The sequence below is a fragment of the Phyllobates terribilis genome, unplaced genomic scaffold (assembly GCF_046119375.1).
Source record: "Phyllobates terribilis strain yellow unplaced genomic scaffold, ASM4611937v1 Scaffold_9__5_contigs__length_417890890, whole genome shotgun sequence".
Classification (NCBI taxonomy): Eukaryota; Metazoa; Chordata; class Amphibia; order Anura; family Dendrobatidae; genus Phyllobates; species Phyllobates terribilis.
In genome coordinates this window covers 353964418-353975270 of record NW_027362769.1, presented here as the reverse complement: position 1 = coordinate 353975270, position 10853 = coordinate 353964418, and positions in this window count along the sequence as shown.

The window sequence follows — 10853 nt, the reverse complement described above, 5'->3', positions numbered from 1 at the left end:
TGTTGACTGGCCTAATATATGGTCATTTCGCACCAGAGCTTAAATCTTCTATCCGGATCAAAGATGGATGATGTAGCAGCCTACCAAGGAGATCACTCGAAAGATCCGAATCCTCCTACCAGCGCGGTAGTTACCGGTTCCTAAGATCTGTAAGTGACCGCCATGAATGTATACTGAGTTCTGATCACTTCTTAAGATGAAAAGATCATTAAGGTAGTAGTATCAATTAAGACCAGCAGTATCTATGCCCAGAAACTCTCTGCGTCCGCTAACATTGGTATGGAAACTCCAGGTATAGACAGGCTCCTCTACAACATAATAATGAAGTGTGATGTTGATCTCAGGCAAAGGTTCAAATACCGTTCTGTTTGTAGGGTCCAGTCTTTTTCCCAGGAATTGATTCTCAAAAAAGAACTTAGAAAGATGGTGACTGCTGAATGTTCAGTGACCGTCTTTGGTCCCCCTGACCGGATGACAGCTGTGTGGACCGGAGGAACCATTCTCTCATCTCTTTACGCTTTTCAGCAAATGTGGATAACAAAGGGAGAATTCCAAGAAATAGGACTGAGTATTGTCCTCTCGCAGTAAAAGCATAAGATCTCACATGTTGTAAGATTTCTCTCCGCACTTGCATAGCGCGGCCACGTCGCTTACTGAGCGGTGATCGAAATCGATGGTAACGGCTCTAAGGATGTCACCGTTCAGTCACCACTTAGTAAACCACACGGCACTGCTAGGTTAGTGCAAAGAGCGAGAACTTGTCCTTCACTGCGAGAAGGTCCACAAAGGGTTGTGGGACCCCCACGCTGGAACCTGAAAATTCCTGTCTGATTGATGCTAGAGCTTCGGGAAATTTCCTCTCTGAGATAGATAGATAGATATGCTGTGACATCACTTGATTGTGATTGGTGGTTCCTGTGTTATCGGCTATGTAGAGGTGTCACCTGACTGATGATCATGCCGAAAACTCTTCCTGGAAGGACAGAAAATAAGTTTAAAAGGGCCCTAGGGGCCAGTGTAACCATTACTACTAATCTTATATTTTAATACAGATTGTGACATAAAAATAAATGACTGCACATGCAACACAAAAATCTGATTTAACCAATAGGCCACTTTCTGATGACACATTGCTTTTAAGATCACCCCCACAGTTCTGTCTGTCTTAAAGGGGTTTCGCCACCATAAAGACTACATTTAACTAAGCAGAAAAGAAGGAAATAAATAGTTTTGTAATTTACAGCTATTAAAAATGATGCCCCATTAAAAAAAAAAAACAAGCTTTTATCTTTTGAAGTATGCTCCCTAGCGTTACTCCATTCCGTCCTCCCAGTGGCCGAGCATGCGCATTTCCTGTTATCACGTATGCTCCCTAGCGTTACTCCATTCCGTCCTCCCAGTGGCCGAGCATGCGCATTTCCTGTTATCACATATGCTCCCTAGCGTTACTCCATTCCGTCCTCCCAGTGGCCGAGCATGCGCATTTCCTGTCATCACGTATGCTTTTACTCCATTCTGTCCTCCCAGTGGCCGAGCATGCGCATTTCCTGTCATCACGTATGCTCCCTAGCGTTACTCCATTCTGTCCTCCCAGTGGCTGAGCATGCGCATTTCCTGTCATCACGTATGCTCCCTAGCGTTACTCCATTCTGTCCTCCCAGTGGCCGAGCATGCGCATTTCCTGTCATCACGTATGCTCCCTAGCGTTACTCCATTCCGTCCTCCCAGTGGCTGAGCATGCGCATTTCCTGTCATCACGTATGCTCCCTAGCGTTACTCCATTCTGTCCTCCCAGTGGCCGAGCATGCGCATTTCCTGTCATCACGTATGCTCCCTAGCGTTACTCCATTCTGTCCTCCCAGTGGCTGAGCATGCGCATTTCCTGTCATCACGTATGCTCCCTAGCGTTACTCCATTCTGTCCTCCCAGTGGCCGAGCATGCGCATTTCCTGTCATCACGTATGCTCCCTAGCATTACTCCATTCCGTCCTCCCAGTGGCTGAGCATGCGCATTTCCTGTCATCACGTATGCTCCCTAGCGTTACTCCATTCTGTCCTCCCAGTGGCCGAGCATGCGCATTTCCTGTCATCACGTATGCTCCCTAGCGTTACTCCATTCTGTCCTCCCAGTGGCCGAGCATGTGCATTTCCTGTCATCACGTATGCTCCCTAGCGTTACTCCATTCCGTCCTCCCAGTGGCCGAGCATGCGCATTTCCTGTCATCACGTATGCTTTTACTCCATTCTGTCCTCCCAGTGGCCGAGCATGCGCATTTCCTGTCATCACGTATGCTCCCTAGCGTTACTCCATTCTGTCCTCCCAGTGGCTGAGCATGCGCATTTCCTGTCATCACGTATGCTCCCTAGCGTTACTCCATTCTGTCCTCCCAGTGGCCGAGCATGCGCATTTCCTGTCATCACGTATGCTCCCTAGCGTTACTCCATTCCGTCCTCCCAGTGGCTGAGCATGCGCATTTCCTGTCATCACGTATGCTCCCTAGCGTTACTCCATTCTGTCCTCCCAGTGGCCGAGCATGCGCATTTCCTGTCATCACGTATGCTCCCTAGCGTTACTCCATTCTGTCCTCCCAGTGGCCGAGCATGCGCATTTCCTGTCATCACGTATGCTCCCTAGCGTTACTCCATTCTGTCCTCCCAGTGGCCGAGCATGCGCATTTCCTGTCATCACGTATGCTCCCTAGCGTTACTCCATTCTGTCCTCCCAGTGGCCGAGCATGCGCATTTCCTGTCATCACGTATGCTCCCTAGCGTTACTCCATTCTGTCCTCCCAGTGGCCGAGCATGCGCATTTCCTGTCATCACGTATGCTCCCTAGCGTTACTCCATTCTGTCCTCCCAGTGGCTGAGCATGCGTATTTCCTGTCATCACGTATGCTCCCTAGCGTTACTCCATTCTGTCCTCCCAGTGGCCGAGCATGCATTTCCTGTCATCACGTATGCTCCCTAGCGTTACTCCATTCTGTCCTCCCAGTGGCTGAGCATGCGCATTTCCTGTCATCACGTATGCTCCCTAGCGTTACTCCATTCTGTCCTCCCAGTGGCCGAGCATGCGCATTTCCTGTCATCACGTATGCTCCCTAGCGTTACTCCATTCTGTCCTCCCAGTGGCTGAGCATGCGCATTTCCTGTTATCACGTATGCTCCCTAGCGTTACTCCATTCTGTCCTCCCAGTGGCTGAGCATGCGCATTTCCTGTCATCACGTATGCTCCCTAGCGTTACTCCATTCTGTCATCCCAGTGGCCGAGCATGCGCATTTCCTGTCATCACGTATGCTCCCTAGCGTTACTCCATTCTGTCCTCCCAGTGGCCGAGCATGCGCATTTCCTGTCATCACGTATGCTCCCTAGCGTTACTCCATTCTGTCCTCCCAGTGGCCGAGCATGCGCATTTCCTGTCATCACGTATGCTCCCTAGCGTTACTCCATTCTGTCATCCCAGTGGCCGAGCATGCGCATTTCCTGTCATCACGTATGCTCCCTAGCGTTACTCCATTCTGTCATCCCAGTGGCTGAGCATGCGCATTTCCTGTCATCACGTATGCTCCCTGTGCTCACACAGGTCTGACATCTGGGTGAGATCGTTCTGCTTCATATTTGTGTGGTCAGAGCTGTGTGAGTATGAGGAGCAGCTGTCTGCACTCACGTTCACACAGCTCTGACCAAGCCCATGTGAAGCAGAACGATCTCACTCAGATGTCAGACCTGTGTGAGCGCAGGGGGAAAAAGTCACTGCACACAGCACCCCTGCTTCCCAGCAATCTGCATCCTGCGCTCTCTGTCAGATCTGTGTGAGCGCAGGGAGCATACATTGTGCACACTGGTGGGGGACTCTTATGATGATAGGAACTGCGCATGCTCGGCCACTGGGAGGACTGAATGGAGTAACGCCAGGGAGCATACTTCAGGAGATGAAAGCTTATTTTTTTTGAATGGAGCATCATTTTTAATGACTGTAAATTACAAAACCATTTATTTCCACCTTTTCTGCATAGTTAAATGTATTCTTTATGGTGACACAACCCCTTTAAGTAGAGAAGTACAACTCCTGGATCAAGCAGATTGACTAACACAGGGGTGGGAAAGACAATGTCTTGTCAATTTTTCAAGTCGAGGCCTTATCAGCGAAACATCGGCGGTTTTTATCATACAGTGTACTGAAAAATGTGAAAAATTTCCAAGTGGAGTGAAATACCCCCAAATTTTTTTTTACTGGTTTTATTCGTTTGGTAACTATGACCCAGTACCGGAGGTCATGCACATATTTGCAGTGGTTGGTTATCTATACTTTCTGGATTTATCTTTCCTTGTAAACCCAGGATCTATAGTATATTGATTATTATGTGAGTAGTTTAGGGGTTTATCATTGAACCATATATCATTATTTATCGGCTTTTTAGCATCCCATATATTCTTGGAGTTTGTTCTGAATACGTTTCTGGTAGGGTGATTTTTGCCTCTGAATTTTATCACCAATTGTATATTTTGTGGTTATTCTTTATTTTGTATATAATAAAATTATTTTTATACATTTATAATTATTGCTACCTTAGTTTTTTTTTTTTATGTAAGCTCACAGGACCTATTGAGGAGCAGCTGTAATATCTTTATTGTCCACAAGATGTCGACATAGCACTCATCTTGAAATACAATACTACATATAGAACAATACCACGTTTTCACCACCAGATGTCACCATTGCAATGAACTATTCATATGAGCAGGACAGATAGAACCAGGAGCTGCCTAATTGTACAGGGTTAGGATCTGGCTCCTTATCACAATTCATTTAGGAAGGATATACTGGTAATATACATGTTAAAAAAGGTATTTAGCCAAACACTGATTTAATAAATATACCCAAAGAGTATGGTTAACACCTGCGCCCAGAATGAAATAATTTGTCGAAGAAGAAATATAAGCAGCAGATAATGTACACCCTGTGAATAGAGTATTAAAGTAATGCATATAACAAAATTTCATATAAACCACCGTGCTCAAAGACCAACCTATATAATGGATAGATGCTGTTCAAGCACAACATTAAAGGTGCGGGCAACTATAAACTCAAATTTAAAAAAAAAAGTGAAAAAAAAGGAAGATAAAAATAGTTGTGAACCGCACAGATAGCAGCAATAATACACCGTACTATAGACCGGATAACCGCTGAATATAAGAACCAAAAATACATATTATTGAAAACAGAATAAAAATCAGGCTAGTCATTTCTGAAATGCGCAAGAAGAAAGTGAAGACTTTTCAGCCTCCCACTTGCTAGCTTGCTCTGGTGCAGGCATTTCTTGACTGCAAAAAATCTTCTACAATGCTGGTCTGCACCATCTAAATGTGTCAAACTCCTACTCTCAGGATCATCCTGGCTTTTAGGTCTTCTCAACTTTGAAGGTAGCAGTTAAGCGGTTTCATACTGATCCTATGTAACATACCTGGCAGCGTCCTTGCATAGTGGTCCATCTCCCACTGTGCAAGAGAGCGCACTTGATCTCCAATTCAGAATGTCTCCCTGGCTTCCCTCCATGCTGTTTGTTTGTCTCTGTTTCTGCTGCTTAAGCGCGGCGCTCGATCACTACCGGCTTTTTGTACCTGCTGCAGGCACACCCCTTGTGCGTCCTCAGCCTATTGCTGTCTGCCACCTGGTATTTAAACCAGCTGCTCCAATTAACCCATGCCTGAGCATCTTGCCCTGTCAGTTGGCTTCTTGTCTCTGACATGCCAGGTCCTGTGTATGTTACCGGTCTTGCAGTATTTGTTCCCGTGTCTGTACTGTGTCGTACCTGTGTACTCTAACCTGCAGTCTGTACACACTCTCTAGCCTGTTGTCTTCTGCCTATCCTGGAGGCTGTATTTCCAGGCCAGTGTGAACACGCTCCTAGCCTGTTCTTTCCGCCTTCTAGGGGCCGCATACCTAGACCCGTTCCTGTATCTTCCCTGCTCTTGTTTGTATACTCTTCTAGCCTGTTATCTGTTTTTCTCTATGTCCGTACCTTCCCTTTTCTTGCAGAATCTGATCCTGTACCTATCTCCTACTCGTTGTCTTTGTACTCCCGTTTGTGAGTTTGGAGTCCACTCTTTACTTCATTGTAAGTATCCTGTGTGTATCTGGTTCTGCCTTTCCCTTCCAGTCTGTTCCGTGTGAACAGAGCCCTGTCCCCTCCGCATCTGCGGTTTCGCTTTGCTCTGCCCTGTCCACCGCGTCTGTGGTTTCGCTTTGCTCAGCCCTGTCCACCGCGTCTGCGGTTTCGCTTTGCTCAGCCCTGTCCACCACGTCTGCGGTTTCGCTTTGCTCAGCCCTGTCCACCGCGTCTGCGGTTTCGCTTTGCTCAGCCCTGTCCACCGCGGTTTCGCTTTGCTCAGCCCTGTCCACCGCGTCTGCGGTTTCGCTTTGCTCAGCCCTGTCCACCGCGTCTGCGGTTTCGAATTTGTCTCCCAGTCTGTACTGGACCCTACCCAGCCTGCGCTCTAGTCTGCCTGTTCCTGTGTACCCCGGTGTGGGTCAACAGCCGTGTCCGGAGTCTGACCTGGAGTAGACCCTGGTCCCTCTGCTCGGTTCCTCCCTGGTGCACTGGCGTTATATGCCGTCGTGCGACCTTGGTCGGATCGGGCAGATACTTAGTTACGCCCCTCCAGGCACTCTCCGGTTCATGGCACAGTGGAATCACTACATACACACGCACTCGCCGCTCAGCCCGGGAGTGTGCATTACATCCTACACTGCTTTCGAACCCATCCACGTCATCAGCAAATTAGTGCTGATAAGGCAGCATACCGGAACATCTATATAGTGCAACCAAGGCTATTAGAGAATAATGTAGACTAATTTCTTCACAACAGTTTCTTCAAGATACAGCTATAGACTCCAATGTAGCAGGTGAGAAAGCAAGGGTTGGACACGACATAATGGAACGTAATGGGGGATGTCCAGAAGCATACATAGAAATTATAGGACCCTATAACAAAAGTCCTAATTCTGCTTCCCCCCCCACAAAAAAATAATTCTTATGAGTTGGCAAGTTCACGGTGCATAGGTGAGGTCACAGAAGGGCACACCTCCCAACTTTTAAAGACAAGAAGAGGGATGTGTATTGCGGTACATACACAGTAGTCATGCCGCTATTGAAGCCCCCTACATGCAAAATATCTCTACAGTGAATTCCCCCACACAATTAGCTCCCAAAGCACCCTTCGTGTACACAGCATGCCTCTACAGTGCCCACAACACAGTAAGATGACTCCAGTTACTCCTCACACAGTAAGATGCCCCCAGCTACTCCCCACACAGCAAGATGCCCCCACAGTTACTCCCCACACAGTAAGATGCCCCCACAAAGTATGATGCCGCCCTAGTTACTCCCCACACAGCAAGATGCCCCCACAGTTACTCCCCACACAGTAAGATGCCCCCACAAAGTATGATGCCGCCCTAGTTACTCCCCACACAGTAAGACGCCCCCACACAATAAGATTACCCCAGAGTTACTCCCAACACAGCATGATGCCCCCAACAGTTACCCCCCCACACAGTAAGATGCCTCCACAGTTACTCCCCACACAGTAAGACGCCCCCACAGTTACTCCCCACACAGTACACTGTGTGCAGAATTATTAGGCAAGTTGTATTTTAGAGGATTATTTTTTATTATTGATCAACAACTATGTTCCGAATCAACTGAAAAGACTCATAAATATCCAAGCTTAATATTTTTGGAAGTTGGAGTGGGTTTTTTTTTAGATTTGGCTATCTTAGGAGGATATCTGTTTGTGCAGGAAACTATTACTGTGCAGAATTATTAGGCAACTTAATAAAAACCAAATATAATCCCATCTCACTTGTTTATTTTCACCAGGTAAACCAATATCAGTGCACAAACTTTAGAGATAAACATTTCTGACATGCAAAAACAAAAAAATAAGTGATGAATATAGCCACCTTTCTTTATGATGACGCTCAACAGCCTTCCATCCATAGATTGTCAGTTGCTTGATCTGTTTTCGATCAACATTGCGTGCAGCAGCCACCACAGCCTCCCAGACACTGTTCCCAGAGGTGTACTGTTTTCCCTCCCTGTAGATCTCACATTTTATGATGGACCACAGGTTCTCTATGGGGTTCAGATCAGGTGAACAAGGGGGCCATGTCATTATTTTTTCTTCTTTTAGACCTTTACTGGCCAGCCACGCTGTGGAGTAGTTGGATGCATGTGATGGAGCATTGTCCTGCATGAAAATCATGTTTTTCTTGAATGATACCGACTTCTTCCTTTACCACTGCTTGAAGAAGTTGTCTTCCAGAAACTGGCAGTAGGTCTGGGAGTTGAGCTTCAGTCCATCCTCAACCTGAAAAGGTCCCATAAGTTCATCTTTGATGATACCAGCCCATACCAGTACCCCACCTCCACCTTGCTGGCGTCTGAGTCGGAGTGGAGCTCTCTGCCCTTTATTGATCCAGCCTCCGGCCCATCCATCTGGCCCATCAAGAGTCACTCTCATTTCATCAGTCCATAAAACCTTTGAAAAATCAGTCTTTAAGATATTTCTTGGCCCATTGTTGACGTTTTATCTTGTGTTTCTTGTTCAAAGGTGGTCGTTTTTCAGCCTTCCTTACCTTGGCCATGTCCCTGAGTATCGCACACCTTGTGCTTTTTGATACTCCAGAAATGTTGCAGCTCTGAAACGTGGCAAAACTGGTGGCGAATGGCATCTTGGCTGCTTCACGCTTGATTTTCCTCAATTCATGGACCGTTATTTTGCGCCTTTTTTGGCCAACACGCTTCTTGCGACCCTGTTGGCTATTTGCCATGAAACGCTTGATTGTTCGGTGATCACGCTTCAAAAGTTTGGAAATTTCAAGACTGCTGCATCCCTCTGCAAGACATATGTCACAATTTTGGACTTTTCAGAGCCCGTCAAATCTCTCTTCTGACCCATTTTTCCAAAGGAAAGGAAGTTGCCTAATAATTAAGCACACCTTATACAGGGTGTTAATGTCATTAGACAACACCCCTCCTCATTACAGAGATGCACATCACCAGATTTACTTAATTGGTAGTTGGCTCTCAAGACAATGCAGCTTGGAGTAGGACAACATGTATAAAAAGTATCATGTGATCAAAATACTCATATGCCTAATAATTCTGCACACAGTGTATGATGCCCCCACACAGTAAGATTACCCCACAGTTACACCCCCACTCAGTAAGATAACCCCACAGTTACCCCCCCACACAGTAAGATAACCCCACAGTTACCCCCCCACACAGTAAGATAACCCCACAGTTACCCCCCCACACAGTAAGATAACCCCACAGTTACCCCCCCCACACAGTAAGATAACCCCAGTTACCCCCCCACACAGTATGATGCCCCCACAGTAAGATGACCCAAGAGTTACTCCCCACACAGCAAGATGCCCCCAGTTACTCCCCACACAGTAAGATGTCCCCACAGTTACCCCCCACACAGTAAGATAATCCCACAGTTACCCCCCCACACAGTAAGATAACCCCACAGTTACCCCCCCACACAGTAAGATAACCCCAGTTACCCCCCCACACAGTAAGATAACTCCAGTTACCCCCCCACACAGTAAGATAACCCCACAGTTACCCCCCCCCACACACAGTATGATGCCCCCACAGTTACCCCCCCACACAGTAAGATAACCCCACAGTTACCCCCCCACACAGTAAGATAACCCCACAGTTACCCCCCCCCACACAGTAAGATAACCCCAGTTACCCCCTCACACAGTAAGATAACCCCAGTTACCCCCTCACACAGTATGATGCCCCCACAGTTACCCCCCCCACAGTAAGATGACCCAAGAGTTACTCCCCACACAGCAAGATGCCCCCAGTTACTCCCCACACAGTAAGATGTCCCCACAGTTACCCCCCACACAGTAAGATAATCCCACAGTTACCCCCCCACACAGTAAGATAACCCCAGTTACCCCCCCACACAGTAAGATAACTCCAGTTACCCCCCCACACAGTAAGATAACCCCACAGTTACCCCCCCACACACAGTATGATGCCCCCACAGTTACTCCCCCACACAGTAAGATAACCCCACAGTTACCCCCCCACACAGTAAGATAACCCCACAGTTACCCCCCCACACAGTAAGATAACCCCACAGTTACCCCCCACACAGTAAGATAACCCCACAGTTACCCCCCCCACACAGTAAGATAACCCCACAGTTACCCCCCCACACAGTAAGATAACCCCAGTTACCCCCCCACACACAGTAAGATAACCCCACAGTTACCCCCCACACAGTAAGATAACCCCAGTTACCCCCCCACACAGTATGATGCCCCCAGTTACCCCCCACACAGTATGATGCCCCATAGTTACCCCCACACAGTAAGATGACCCAAGAGTTACTCCCCACACAGTAAGATGCCCCCACACAGCAAGATGCCCCCAGTTACTCCCCACACAGTAAGATGTCCCCACAGTTACTCCCCACACAGTATTATGTCCCCAGTTACTCCCCACACAGTAAGATAACCCCAGTTACCCCCCACACAGTATGATGCCCCCACAGTTACCCCCCCACACAGTAAGATGACCCAAGAGTTACTCCCCACACAGTAAGATGTCCCCACAGTTACTCCCCACACAGTATGATGTCCCCAGTTACCCCCCCACACAGTAAGATAACCCCAGTTACCCCCCACACAGTATGATGCCCCCACAGTTACCCCCCCACACAGTAAGATGACCCAAGAGTTACTCCCCACACAGTAAGATGCCCCCACACAGTAAGATGTCCCCACAGTTACTCCCCACACAGTATGATGTCCCCACAG